Source organism: Elephantulus edwardii, unplaced genomic scaffold (assembly GCF_000299155.1).
Source record: "Elephantulus edwardii isolate Elephantulus edwardi_28Jun2011 unplaced genomic scaffold, EleEdw1.0 scaffold00047, whole genome shotgun sequence".
Taxonomy (NCBI): Eukaryota; Metazoa; Chordata; class Mammalia; order Macroscelidea; family Macroscelididae; genus Elephantulus; species Elephantulus edwardii.
The window spans coordinates 902,946-914,529 of NW_006399797.1; positions in this window are offsets into that span (position 1 = coordinate 902,946).

Below are 11,584 nucleotides of genomic sequence, written 5' to 3' on the forward strand. Positions count from 1 at the left end.
TTAGGGCTGTTGTACATAGGGTCGCTATGAGTCACAAGTGACTCGACGGCACATAACAACAACAACAACAACATGCATTGGTGTAGTCTGTGTGGAAATGTGCTGCCAAACCAAAGGCAGCTCTCTATTTTTTTTTAATCCACTAGCAGATTAGAAAGAGGAAGTTAGGCAATCTTTTCTCATGGAATTTATTCTTGTTGCTGTGTACCGTTAAGTCAGGACTGACACATGGTTGATCTGCCAGTAGGTTTTCAAGGGCAGTCAACCAGATGGGAGGAGATTGCCCATCTTCTCATGAGGATGTGCCAGTAGATTCTACTTCTGGAACAGCAACATAATTACTTAACATATAAGCTATGAGAGTTTCATAAATGGCATTGCTGTTGCTGTTGTGTGCTATCAAATCTGAACAATCCCACATCTGAAACTTCAGATGTTCACTTGGGAGTTTTCCATTTTTTATCCTGCAACGGTAGTGGATTTAAAGCACACGCCTTTAGGATTACAGTGCAGCATCTTACCAATAAGCCACCAGACCTCCCTTAAATGGTATTGTTATTATATGTAATGAATTACCTGTGACTTATAGCAACCCTACAAACAATAGCTCTGAACTACTCTATCTTGAAAGATTCTGTGTTATACCTTCATTATTCCAGTTACTATTTCAATCCATCTCATCAGAGGTCCTCCTGTTTTATGCTGTCTTTCTACCATTCTATGCTTCATGTCCTTCTCCAAGAATTGGTCCCCCAGCCACATGACCAAAATAGGTGAGACAAAACATTAAAACCCTTGCCTCCAACGAGCACCCTCGTTTCACTTTTTCCAGGAAAAATATGTTTGTTCTCTCGCCAATATGTTTTTTCAATGCTCTTCTCCAGCACCACAATTCAAAGGCATCAATTCTTCTTCTGCTAACTTTTGTCATCATCCAGCTCTCTGATGCAAGTTATTATTGGCAAGTTGAAATTATTTTCAATATTAGTAGATAATTTTGTTTCTACTCTCCAGATAAAGCATGTAGAACTCACATACGTAGTCTAGCACTAGCACAGCTTGAGATTTTTGACCATTTGAATCCTAATGTCCATTATTACTGTCAACTGTTTTTGTTTTTGTTTGTTTGTTTGTTTGTTTGTTTTACCCCGTGACATGATGGAAGCAGATACCTAACATCAGGCGTGTCAGGTATCAGGCAGTTTCCTTGGCCTCCTCCTACCTCAGACTGTGCTTTCAGGCTAGCTACTGACTCTCCTTTTGTTGAGAATTTAAAGGCTAAAGTTTCCCCATGGCTTTAGTGGTAGCATCTGTGTTTATAGATTTTTCTTCAGTTTGCTCAGTTTTAAGTCAAATGATGATATGGACCATGTTTTTGTTGTTATGTGCTGTCAAGTCTCCTGTAATTCATAGCAACTCTATGCAAAACAGCTCTAAACCCTTCTCTATCCTGTGCAAATTGCACTGTCTCTGACATACCCATCCCAATTATCCCATCACTGAATCAATCCACCTCATAGAGGGCCTTCCTTTCTTGTGCTGTCCCTCCAACCTCCTAAGCATGACGTCCCTCTCCAAGGACTGGTCCCTCCTTGCAATATGTCTAAAGTATGCCAGACGAACCTTCATAATTCTTGCCTCCAAGAAGCAGCCTGATTTCACCTTCTCCAGACAAACATATTTGTTCTCTTAGCAGTCTATGGTATAGTCAATAATCTTCTCCAGTACCACAGCTCAAAGGCAGCAGTTCTCCTCTGTCATCCCTATTCATTGTCCAGCTTTCTGATGCATAGCAAGTGATTGCAAAGACACCCACCTTAGTCTCCAAACAGTACTCTGGAGAGGTTTTTGACAGCAGACTTTTCCAATGCAATTTATCTTTTAATTTCCTGGTTGCTGGTGCCAAGAGTATTGATTGTGGAGTCAAGCAAACTAAAGCTGTTCATTATCTTCTCCATCTATCATGATGATGCCAATTGCCCCAGTGGTGAGAATCTTTTTTTTTCTTGATGTTGAGCTTCAGTCCATATTGAAGGCTTCGTGTCCTCCTTAGTGTTTGCAAGTAGGATTGTGCCATCTGCATAACGCAGGTGGTTGATGCGTCTTCCTCCAATTCTGGTGCCACATTTCTCCTCATACAGCCCAGCCTCCAGATAATCTCTTCTGCATATAGATTGAAAAGATATGGAGATAGGATACATTACTGGCATACACCTTTCCCAATTTTGAACTCACTACTACTGAGTTGATCTTCCTTACCAGGCTCTAGGACAGAGAAAAATTGCTCCAAATGTCTTCCAGGGCTGTAAATATTTTCAGAAGCAGACTATCTCATCTTTTTCCTGCTGCCACACGCAAGAAGCTCCGAAGGTAATCACTTGGTTCTTCAGATAAAGGAAAAGTTGAGAGTTTAACGAGTACTTAGAAATAATGCTTAAGGAGCTCGAGAGGCTGTGTTCCACTTCCAAAGGCACATGATTCTAATCCATCAGCAGTGGGAGAAGGATGGGCAGTCTCCTGATGTGCAATTTACTGCTTCTGAAAACACACTGGATGGTCAGCTATGAGTCAACAGTACAAAGAAACAGAGAACAATTATATCTTAGCAACTCATTTATCTCTACCTTACAGGTTAACTCTGAAAATGACTCAAATAATTTCCATTTTGGTTTAGAATAGAAACAAGACTCTTCTTTTTACTCTTATTCTGTGTTAGCCCAATAATAATTTTTTTAACTCAAGCTCGTCCTAGAATATGTCGAGTAGCAAAATCCAGTTATTATATGTCATCAAATTGCTGGTGACACATAGCAACCTTATGTACAGGAGCCCTAAATCCTGTTCTATTCTGTGCCAACCTCACTCTCTCTAACACATCTACTCCCATTATCCCAATCACTGAATAGATACATCTTATCAAGGGTCTTCATCTCCTGTACTGTCCCTCCACTCTCCCAAATATGATGTCACTCTCCAAGGACTGAACCCTCCTTTCAACATGTCCAAAGTATTTTAGACAAAGTCTCAGAATCCTTGCCTCCAAGGAGCAGCTCATTTTTACCCACTTCGGGTTGAATATGTTTGTTTTCCTAGCAGACCATGGTACCCTCGACACTCTTCTCCAGCACAACAGCTCGAAGGCATCAATTCTCCTTCTTTCCTCCCTAGAGATTGTCCAACTCTCTGACAAATAGCAAGTGATTGCAAAGACCGTGGCCTGTATTACACGCACTTTAGTCTCCAGAGAGATACCATTGCTCTTCAGTACTCTGGAGAGGTCCCTAAAAGCAGACTTTCCCATTGCAATGCATCTTTTAATTTCCTGGCTGCTGGTGCCAAGAGTATTGACTATGGAGTCAAGCAAACTAAAGCTGTGAACAATCTCAATCTCTTCACCATCCATCCTGATGCTGCCAATTGGTCCGGTGGTGAGAGTCTCTGTCTCCTTGACATTGAGCCTCAATCCATATTGGAGGCTGCAGTCCTTGACCCTCTGCAGCAAGCGCTTCAGGTCCTCCTCAGTTTCAGCAAGCAGGGTTGCATCATCTGCATAACACAGGTTGTTGACAATTCTTCCACCAATCCTGACAACACACTTCTCCTCATAGAGCCCAGCCTCTCAAATAATCTGCTCTGCATACAGGTTGAAAAGGCATGGAGACAGGACACATCCCAGGCATACACCCTTCCCAATTTTGAACCATGCAGTGTTTCCTTGCTCTGTTTTGATGACTTGGTCCAAGTATAGGTTTCACATTAGCATGATCAAGCATTCTGGGATTCCCATTCTTCTCAGTAAGCCACAGTTTGTTATAATCCACACAGTCAAATGCCTTTGAATAGTCAATGAAACACAGATAGACATTCCTCTGGTATTCTCTGCATTCAGCTAAGATCCATCTAACATTAGCTACAATATCCCTGTACCATGACCCCTTCTAAACCCAGCCTGGACTTCTGGCAGTTCTCTGCTGATGTGCTGTTCCAGTTTTTTAATAATCCTCAGTAGAATCTTGCTTGCATGTGAAATCAATGATATTGTTCTACAGTTTCCACACTCTCTTGGGACACCCTTCTTTGGGATGGGAACAAATATAAGTATCTTACAGTCAGTTGGCCAAGTGTTTGTGCTCCAGATTTCTTGGCACAACTTGGTGAGCATGTCCAGGGCAACATCTGTTAACTGAAATATGTCAATTGGTATACCATCTATTCCTGGGGCCTTATTTTTTTGCTATTTCCTTCAAAGCAGCCTGCACTTCTTTCTTCATCACCATAGGCCCTTGCTCATATGTTGTTTCATCAAAGTCTTGTCTGCCAATTCCTTTTGATACACTGACTCAGTATATTCTTTTCATCTTCTTTTAATACTTCCAGGATCATTTAATATTCCACCTAAAGCATCCTTGATTATAGCAATTCGAGGTTTGAATTAATTCCTCAGTTCCTTGAGCTTACGAAACACTGAGTGAGTTCGGCCCTTTTGATTTTCTGACCCCAGGTCCTTGCATATTTCAGTGTAATATTTTACTTTGTCATCCTGCGCTGCCTTTTGAAATCTTGTGTTCAGCTCTTTAGTGTCTTGAATTTTTCCTTGTGCTTTGACTTCTCTGAGCTCCAGTGCAATCTTCAGAGACTCTTCTGACATCCATTTTGGTCTTTTCTTCCTCTCCTGTCTTTGCAATGACCGTTTGCACTTTTCCTGGATGATACCCTTGATATCCTCCTACAGCTCATCTGGGCTTCACTAATTAGTATTCAAGGCCTCAAATGTGTTCCAAAAGCAGGGACAATACTGATATTAAGGTTAACCCCACAATAAGGGATATATCTTTCACTTTTTCTGTAAAATGCTCGTCTGTCGGATACTTCTCTAAATCTTAACAATTAGATTAAGACAGACCAGAAATAAAGATTGGTCATCCATTTCTGAAATAGCAGGCCTCTGAAAACCCTATGTACAACAGAACACACATAGAATAACAGAAAGGGCAACTGAGGTGGAGCTTTCAAGTATGGAAATACAAAGGAAGAAGAACAGTTGTAAGCAGACACTCGTGATTGGAACATGGAATGTGAGAACCATGAATGTATGAAAGTTGTATATTGTTTAAGAAGAAATTGAATACATAAATATTGACATACTAGGAACTGGTGAGATGAGATGTACTGGCATGGGGCATTTTGAGTCGGATGATCATAGGATATATTACTCTGGAGATGAAAAGGTGAGGAAAAATGGAGTTGCTTTCATAGTTAAGAAAGTCATTTCTATATCCATAATGAAGTACAATATTGTGAGTGGCAGGATAATATCCATACGCATACAAGAAAGTCCAGTGAATACCACTATTATTCAGACATATGCACCAACAACCAGAGCCAAAGAAGAGGCAATAGAAGATTTCTACCAACTTTTACAGTTGGAGATCGACCAAACATCCAATCCAGATGCATTGATTATAATGGGTGACTGGAATGCAAAAGTTGGGAAGAGAGAAGAAGATTCAATAGTTGGAAAACATGGACTGGGTGACAGAAATGGAGCTGGAGAGAGAACGATCGAATTTTGCACAATGTCTTATTCGTTGCAAATATGTTTTTTAAAGAGACATAAACACAGGTTATACACATGGATTTCACCTGGTGGTATGCATAGAAATCAGATGGATCACATCTGCAGAAAGAACCACTGGAGAAGCTCAATATTAGCTGTGAAAACTAGGCCAGAAGCTGATTGTGGAACAGATCACCAAGTACTCATATGCAAGTTCAAGCTGAAGCGGAGGAAAATGAAACCGGATCCACGGGAACCGAAATATGACTTTGAGTCTATTCCACCTGAAATTCAGAACCATCTCAGGAACAGGTTTGAGGCCTTGAACACTAATGAGTGAAGATAAGATTAGCTGTGGGAGGAATATCTTAGAATAAAGAATATAGACTGGCAAAAGAGCAAACAGTTTTGTCTTGAATAAGGTGCATCCAGAGTGTCCCTTGGAGACAAAAGTGACGAAGCTTCTTCTTTAATACTTTTGGTATGTTTCTGAAGAGGCTGTTCCTTGTAGGGACACATACTTGAAAGGTCAATAAAGGAAGGAAGATTCTAAAACAGATGAATTGACATAGGGACTGAAGCAACAGGCTTGAGTCAGAAATTGTGAGAATGGCACAGGATAGGACAAGGTTCAGATCTGTTGTTCATAGGGTTTCTACGCGGCAGCACCTAACAACAACAACAGAAATAAAACCTTGCTAGTGCACCAGCTATGAGTTGGTTCCACTGGACAGCAATTTTTTTATGTTAATAAGTTTCTATTTTACTTCATCACCATGCTGTATTATAGTAACAAAAATTTCTGGTGGTATTTTGATATAAATCCTGCTAATAAATTTTAAAAATTTACCTTTTCACTAAGTAAACAAAAGGAAAAGTCAAGAGAAGGGGTAAGGCTATTCTTGTGGAAAAAAAGTGCTGACTTATTTGTCTGCCATTTAGGATATATTACACCCCTGTTTAGGATACTTTTTTTTTTAATTTGCAAAAATCTCATTAGATTTACATTCAGATTAGAGTATGAAATTTTCACATAGTATAAAACAACCATTCTGTATGTTATGATAATTTACAAGCATATCTAAAAATGCAGTTGATTGTTTTCAAGCAAAAAACTGTGTTTTCTCTGTATCTTTGGTGTTGATTTCTTGCTTTTTCCAAAGTAAGAAATAATGATGCTAGTCTTTTTTTTTTCAATTTTTTTCTCTTCATTTCCCACAGTGTTCATTTTGGATAGTAATTTAGTGTAGAATTGGTAAAGTAATGGGTAGTTATTGTATTTTTATGCACACAATAATTACAATGGGATTTGAACAATTGTCAAGTTAAAAGAAACAAATCTAACAGAAGTTAAGTAAGCCAAAAGATGTTTAAATTTTTGTCTTAAGATGGAAATTGGCACGCTGAGAGAAATCGTTTAATAAGACACGCTAGCTTCAGCTCCACAATAATTGAAAATTTCTTATAATATCACATGACCCTCACATGCACATGCAAACACTTTCACTCACAATTGTGAACCCTAAGTGAGAAAAAAATGATCAATTTTTCTTTCATTCCTTGGCTGATTACTTAGTTTCATTCCTTGGCTGATTACTTAGCTGCCACATATATATTTGGCAGAGTATACTCTTTCAATTATTTACAATATAGAAAAGAAGGGACTTTGGGTTTTTAATTTAGCTCTTGGGGGAGTCTTATTTCATTTATTATTTAATTCATCTGTAAAATAGCTTTGATCAAAGTAATTTTCTATACACCATGAGACAGAATATGAACTAATTCCTGGTCTTCTGATTAAAGGATTGACAAAGGTAATTTTAATTTCTCCTGAAATCCCACCAAAAAGCAATATTGATACTAAAGGTGTAATTTCATAAAGCAAAAAACTTGAAGAGGCAGACACACAGCAGACTGGAGATGTAACTGATTTATTGAAGACAAAATACAGAAGGACAGATGGTACCTGCCTTAGGTTTTCTGCTTTATTGTAAGCCAAAAGAAGAGAAAATCAGCAAAAATCAATCTGCAGAACACTGGAAAGGCTGAGAAATTGAAAATTCAGGTGCCTCTGAATGTATGAGCATGGAATACATGTTGTTGTTGTTGTTACATGCCATTGAGTGACCCGCGACTCATAGCGACTCTTATTTATAATAGATCTGAACCCTGTCCTATCGTAAGCCAATCTCACTCTTTCCTCACAACTGCATAGTCACCCTAGTCACTGTTGTCAACCCATCTCTTGCAGGGCTGCCTCTCCTGCATTGTCCCTCCATTCTTCCAAGTATGATCTCCTCCTCCTAGGACTATTTATATAAATAAAATATAATATATATAATATATATATAATTTGTTGCTTCCTGGCAATATGTACAAAGTATGTGAGATAAAGCTTTAAAATCCTTTCCTCTAGAGAGCAACTTATTGCATCCTCTCTAAGACAGACCTGTTTGTTCTCTTGGCAGTCTGTGGTACATTCATTACTCTTCTCCAGCACAACTCAAAGACTACTTCAATTCTTCTGTCATCCTTATGTCCAGCTCTGTGATGCGTAACAAGTAATCATGAAGACTGTGGCCTGGATCAAGCACACCTTAATCTCTTTCTTTACTCTTTAGCACTCTGGAGAGGTCTTGACAATACAATTTTTAATCCAATTCATTTTTTTATTTCCTGAATGCTGGTTCCAAGAGTTTTGATTGTTGAAATGAGCAAGCTGAAATTGTTAACAATCTTCATCTCTTCTCCATCTAGCATGATGCTCCCAATTGGCCCAGTGGTGAGAATCTTTGTTTTATTGATGCTGAGCTTCAATACATATTGAAGCCTGTAGTCCTTGACTTCTGCAGCAAATGCTTCGGGTCTTCTTCAGTTTCAGTAACAAGGTTGTGCCATCTTCATTACACAAATTGTTAATGAGTCTTCCTCCACTCCTGATGCCACATTCCACATTCCTCTTCATAGAGACTAGCCTCCTGAATGATCTACTCCACATATAGTTTTAAAAGGTATATAGAAGTGATGCATCCCTGATGCAATTCTTTCCTGATTTTGAACCATTGTAGTGTTTCCTTTGAAGACACAAACATAATTGGTAGTTTGCTGGTTTATTTGGAGAACATTGTTTTAATTGGTATAACACTTGTCTGTCAGTTTGATATACTGAGATAACTTGTGGGTTGCTGTGATACTGAAAGTTGTGCTACCTACGTGTAAAATGCCGTAAAGGTTACTGATGGAAGCTAAGTTTTAATAGAGCTCCCAGATTAAGACATACTATTAAGTAGGATAGGCCATCCACTTCTTAAGTAATAGGCCTCTGAAAACCCTATGAACATGGTGACTTCCACAATGGGCTCTCGTTGTGTCAGGAAGTCTGAAGATGGCACAGGATAGGACAGGGTTAGGACTCAGTGTTTATCAAGTCACTATGAGTCGTACTCAACTTTAACAGCACCTAAAAATAGCAACAAGTGTTTCTTTGCTCTGTTCTGATAACTGCTCCCTGGTTCAAGTATAGGTTCTCTTGTGCATAATCAAGTGATCTGAGATTCTCATTCTTCCCAAGTTTAGCCAATATTTGTTGTTATCCATACAGTCGAATGCCTTTGTGTAGTCAATAAAACACAGATAGACATTCCCTTAGTACTTTCTGCTTTTAGCCAACGTCCATCTCACATTGGCAATAATGTCCCTAGTGCCAATGCCTCTTCTAGACTCAGTTTGTACTCCTGGTAGTTCTCTGTAGATGTACTGATCCAATCATTTTTGGATAATCATCAACAAAATTTTTCTTGTGTGTAATATTTGTGGCATAAGGGGAAAATATTTTTGACAAGTTTTTAAAATAAGAAGCAAATTATGCTAAGGTCTCAAAAGACCAATAACAAAATAATAAGATAGCAAGATTGCAATTAAGATTGCAATTTATCATTGCAAAAGATAAATCAAGACAATGACAAAAAGAACATTTTAGTGAAAAAGCAATTTAATAGGTTTAAAAAATACTAAATTTAAAAAATAAAAAACAACCCACAACAGAAAAGTTTCCCGTGAAATTTACAAAAGCATTGGAGAAACTATATTGTATTTCCGTCTATTCTCCGTGTCTACCCATTGATCTGTGGAAGGAGAAAAGGGTCTTTGTCATTTACTTCATAAATCTTCTGAGAAAGTCTTTAGTGGAAGTAGATTAGGTTTGAATTTGGTCCTAGGCCACATGCCCTAGTGTGTAATCCATATTGGAGGAGACTAAATCTGGCTGCATGAAGAGCCATGCTGCCTTAAATGTAGATTTCTTTGGAAAGAACAAGCCAGAATCAATGACATCCCAACAGGAGTTGAGAGTTATGCCTATGAATGCAGAAAATGAATATTGTGTTTTTACCACTTTATATTTGTTTGATTTTGCAATGTTTTTGCAGAGGAACATCAATGCCTCATTAAGAAAGCTGCAGTCAATTTTAATATCAAGAGGAAAAGAGAGTAGCTTTCTGTATTTCCCTAAGTCTAAACATCATTTAATGTGTAATGATGACCATAACATCCCTGTCATCAAATTAACTCCAACTGAAAGCAGCTCTCCATCAGGTTTCTGAGGCTTTAAATCTTTATGGGAGGAGACTACTTCATTTTTTCTAGCAGAGAAGCTGGTGGATTCAAACTACATACAACCTTTTAATGAGAAGCCCATTTTATAACACACCAGAACTCCTTAAATAAATAAAAAAAAAGAACTCCTTAAATCATGGCACAACTTGATAAGTAAGATCTTTTCTTGATTTTTTGTTACCTGCTCTTCTATCATCCCCAACTTTGGAGGAATAAAGAAATATAAGTCAGTTGCAGAGAAGAGAGGAAAAAGGCAAATCTTACAAAAAAAGAGAAAATGAGCAGTTCATGTTTTTCCACACTTTGATTTCCATACTGAAGTAGGAAGGAGCTGAGAATGAAACTTTGAAATCTGATGAAATCTTTGGTTAATAAATTAATGAACATTTTAATTACTGAATAAATACTTTTCTTGAGTCTGAAAGTGATAGAAAAACCTTTTTTTTCCTCAAATTTGGAAATATTCTGCATATCCAGAATGGGATATAAGCCATATATGACATATATGTATAAGCTAAATAGCAATTATAAAGTAAATGCTATAGAACCACAACATACCCAAGGTAAGAAATAATATACCAACAGATCTTATAAATTACCTTCTTTTGTGTACTGCACCTCCCTTCACATCTCCCACTGACAATATCAAGAGATAAGTACTATTCTGACATTTCTGGCAATAATTTTCCAATTCTTTGTATCATTTTATCATTTTATCTTTTACTGTTGATGGATATTTGAGTTGTTACAAGAGTATTTTTGTGGCAGGAATTATATGCTATGAATATTTCTACATATGCCTCTTAATACATTAATCCTCAAGGGACTGCATTTTGTATAGAAATCCAGCATCATAGGATACATATTTCTTTAACAACGAATAACAGGTCCTGCTTCATCTTTTCACTAACTCTTTTTATCATCTGTCTTTTTTATATCACTAATCAAGTTACTACAAAATTGTTTCAATTTTTAGTTTAAATTAACATTTATGTGATTATTAATACTGTTGATAACTTCCTCATATACTTATTAATATTCCAGACTTCCTCTTAAAATATATTTCTTTATGTTATAGCTATTTGTAATCTTAGATTGTTTACCTTTTTCCTTATAATTCAAAGTAATTAAATGTGTACTATGAATTCTCAGTTTCAGCAAGCAGGGTTGTGTCATCTGCATAACGCAGATTATTGATACTTCGTCCACCAATCTTGACCCCACATTTCTCCTCATAGAGCCCAGCCTCCCGGGTGATCTGTTCTGCATACAGGTTGAAAAGGTATGGAGATATGATGCATCCCTGGCGTACACCCTTCCCAATTTTGAACCATGCATTGTTCCGGGCTCTGTTCTGACGACTGCCTCTTGGTCCAAGTATAGGTTTCGCATTAGCATGATTAAATGTTCTGG